Genomic DNA, 4,208 nt, shown 5'->3' on the forward strand with positions numbered 1-4,208 from the left:
AGCTCTGGCCTCAGCTCTGAAATCAGTCAGCTTGAACCACAAATCTCCTGGGCTTCCCTCGCAAGTTGGTCACCAAGACAGCTCCACTCCTCCCATGACAGACTGGTTCCCGTGGGGTGACCTCCCATGTTATCCCAGGCGTTCATCTCAATTCGTAGGTCCTTCCCCTCCATCTTGGTCCTCCAAGAACTCTCTGAACATTGGTTTGCTGGGCAGCTGAGAATATCTGTCTCCATGACGACACACTCGGATGTTTAAATGAAATGAACAGTTAAAACTTTGTCTTTAGTGTGGAAGATGGAGGCCAAGCCCTGGCCTTGTTAACGACGCCTTCCCTACTCCCTCAAGTGACCTGGTCCAGTGTTCTGCCTTCGCTGCTGCCTTGCCTTCCTACTTTCACCTACCTCCATGGAGTTATTTTGAACATTTGAGCCAATCAGCATCCTCTGTACGTGGGGCGGGGTTAGAAGGTCTGGAGCCTTGGCACCTGCGCTGAGTGTGCGTAACGCCTCTCCCTATTTTTATTTTGATAAAAATGATAAAAATGGTGTTGCCTACTGGAACATGGCTGATCCTGAGGGCCTCCGGGTCTGTGTCAGCCAATGCTTCCCAGGGCTTTCTCTGCCAAGTCTCCAAGCCCAGGTGGGCGAAATTGTCCCGCTCTACTGTTAGCAACATTAGCTCTCTCCTGAGGGACTCAGGGAAGATGCTCACAGCCAAGAAAACGGAGTGGGGATGTAGCAATGAATGTAGTAATGGATGAACCGGCAGGAAACTGGACTGTGAGCCTGTTTTTGTTTGTTCGTTTGTTTGTTTTTAAATCTTTTTGTTGGTTTGTGTTTTGAGATAGACTCATTCTCAACTCAGACAGGTCTAGAACTTACTTGATAGCTCAGGCTAGCTTCAAACTCAGAACACTACTCCTGAGCGAGGGAGGGCTCAGACTCCCGAGCTACCACACGTGGCAGTAGAAAACTAAACACGGGGCTGGTGAGATGGCTCAGTGGGTAAGAGCACCCGACTGCTCTTCCGAAGGTCCAGAGTTCAAGTCCCAGCAACCACATGGTGGCTCACAACCATCCGTAACAAGATCTGGCGCCCTCTTCTGGAGTGTCTGAAGACAGCTACAGTGTACTTACATATAAAAAAAAAAAAAAACTTTAAAAAAAAAAAAAAAAAAGAAAACTAAACACGGGGCTGGTGAGATGGCTCTGTGGTTGTGTGCTTGTGGTTAAGGGTCTCACAGTTCTTCCTGAGTTCCAAGTACCCACTTTTGGTGATGGCTCAAAACCACCATAACTTCTGCTCTGAGGGGATAAGTAGCCCCTTTCCGGCCTCAGCTGGCACCTACATTCCTGTATGAGCTGGCTCATACAGACACACTTAATTAAATAATGCTTAGGGCCAGATGGTATTGGTGCAAGCTTTTAACTTCAGGACTCCGGAGGCAGAGGCAGGAGGATCTCTTGAGTTCATGGCCAGCCTGGTCTACAGAGTGAATTAGGACAGTCAGGGCTACACAGAGAAACCGTGTCGTGAAAAACCAGAAAATAGCCGGGCGTGGTGGCACACGCCTTTAATCCCAGCACTTGGGAGGCAGAGGCAGGCAGATTTCTGAGTTTAAGGCCAGCCTGGTCTACAGAGTAAGTTCCAGGACAGCCAGGGCTATACAGAGAAACCCTGTCTCAAACAAAACAAAACAAAACAAAACACCCCAACGCCCCCCCCCCCAAAACGAAACAGAAAAGAAAAGCCAGAAAATAAAGAATATGTAATTTAAATGCTATGCGATTGAAGAGTGAAGGAATTTAAGCTGCACAAGCCACCAGGAGGTTCACCTGGGTCTCCTGGTCTTTGAGGCCTGAGGTAGAAATGCAAAATTGGAGAGCAGCAGCCATGGCTCTGAGCTACCTCATGGCCGTGGGCCTCAACAAGGGCCACAAGGTGACGAAAAAACGTCAGCAAGACACAGCTGGCGCCGGGGGGCGCCTCACCAAACACACCAAGTTCATGCGGGGCATGATCCAGGAGGTATGCGGCTTCGCGCCCTATGAGCGGCGAGCCATGGAGTTGCTCAAAGAGTCCAAGGACAAGCACACACTCAAGTTCATTAAGAAGAGGGTGAGCACGCACATCCACGCCAAGAGAAAGCGGGAGGAGCTGAGCAACAGGCTGGCAGCCATGAGGAAGGCGGCGGCCAAGGATTGATGAACCCTCTCCCAATAAAAGACGATTCCTACAAAAAAAAAAAAAAAGCAAAATTTTTCTTTTTCTTTCTTTTTTTTTTTTTTTTCCTGTCTCTCTCTTTTTTTTTCCTGGAAGCTGGCTTGACCCCAAGTATACTTTTCTGCTACTTTGGCCTCCTTTCCTCCCTCCCTCCCTCCCTCCATCCCCGACCATGTGACCACTTGCCCGCCATGTCAGCTGACCTCCTTGCTGGCTTGATCTCCTCCTCTCATTGCTCTGTTCTGTTTTCCTATTTGTGTACTTTGTTGTTGCTGTTGTTGAGACTCAGTCTCACCCATGGACCAGACTGGCCTTGACCTCACAGACTTGCCCCTGCCTCTGTCGCTTCAGTTCTGGGATTAAAGATGGATGCCCCCACGCCAGCCTTTCCTCTATTCTTGTCCTCAGGAAAGCTGCTGATGTCGACAGTTTTCTTGCTGTGAGTTTACTTTTTCCTTTACCTTTGGTTCCTTTTTTCAAGCAGGGTTTCTCTGTATAGCCTTGGCTGTCCTGGAACTCACTCTGTAGTCCAGGCTGGCCTCGAACTCAGAAATCCGCCTGTCTCTGCCTCCCAAGTGCTGGGATTAAAGGTGTGCGCCACCGCGCCGGGTTTAAGTATTATTTTTAATTATGTATATTGTGTGGGTACAGGTGCTCTTGGAGGCCAGAGGCAGATCTGCCTGAAACAGGAAGAGCAAGAGGGTATCTGCTACCGAACAGGGCTGCTGGGAACTGCATTCAGGTTCTATGAAAGAGCAGTAAGTGCTAACAACTGTTGAGCCAACTCCCCAGCCCCTAAAAATAAGTCTTTAAAAATAAAATTGAGGGTCGGGGGTTGGAGAGATGGCCCAGCTGTCAAGAGCACTGGCTGCTCTTCCAGAGGTCCTGAGTCCAATTCCCAGCAACCCCATGGTGGCTCACAACTATCTGCAATGGAATCCAATGCCCTCTTCTGGTGTGTATCTGAATATAGCTACAGTGTACTCACATATATAAAATATAAAAGTGGGTGGGGTAGCAGCATGGGCCTTTAATTCCAGCACTCGGGAGGCAGAAGCAGGCAGGTGATTCCGAATTATAGGTCAGCCTGGTCTTCATAGCAAGTCCTAGTCCAGCCAGGGATACATAGTGAGACTCTGTTATAATAAAATTAAATTAAAATTAAAAAAGAAGCCAGGCACAGTGACTCATCCCTATAATTCTATCACTTAGGAGGCTGAGGCAGGGGGCTGGAGAGATGGCTCAACAGTTAAGAGCATTGGCTGATCTTTCAGAGGTCCTGAGTTCAGTTCCCAGCAACCACATGGTGTCTCACAACCACCCATAATGAGATCTGATGCACTTTTCTGGTGTGTCTGAAGACAGCTACAGTGTACTCGTGTAAATAAAAATAAATAAATAATATTTTTAAAAAAGGAAGCAGAGACTGGAGAATTGCCACAACTTTGAGGTCATACTAGATGACATAGTGTATTCTAGGTCAGTCTGGACTACAGAGACTTTATCTAACCAAAACACAAACAAACAAACAAACAAACAAACAAACAAAAGAAAACAAAACACTGAAAGCAGCTGACACTTGTAATCCCAAAACTTGTGAGGCAGAGTCAGGAAGATCAAAAGTTTAAAGTCATTTTGGGCTAAATACTAACTTGAAGGCCAGAATTGGCTCCATGGAACCCTGTCTGAAAACAAACAAATCTCTGTGTGTGTGTGTGTGTGTGTGTGTGTGTGTGTGTGTGTGTACACGTGTACATGTGCACACGTGTGCCAGTGTATGTTTTATTCTGAGGAAACTAGTCTTGCATTTCAAATTGTGAACCCTAAAGGACATAGCTAATGTGTTTCTTTTCTTTTTTTTTCTTTTTTAAAGATTTATTTATTTATTATATGTAAGTACACTGTAGCTGTCTTCAGACACTCCAGAAGAGGGCGCCAGATCTTGTTTCGGATGGTTGTGAGCCACCATGTGGTTGCTGGGA

The 4,208-nt window shown here is 47.1% G+C and overlaps 1 pseudogene; it reads left to right on the top strand.

Moving 5' to 3' along the window:
* Positions 1-1,896: 1,896 nt before the first annotated feature.
* LOC110310100 lies at positions 1,897-2,208 on the top strand (annotated as a pseudogene).
* The last annotated feature ends 2,000 nt before the right edge of the window (positions 2,209-4,208 follow it).

Source organism: Mus caroli, chromosome 15 (assembly GCF_900094665.2).
Source record: "Mus caroli chromosome 15, CAROLI_EIJ_v1.1, whole genome shotgun sequence".
In the NCBI taxonomy this organism is placed as follows: Eukaryota; Metazoa; Chordata; class Mammalia; order Rodentia; family Muridae; genus Mus; species Mus caroli.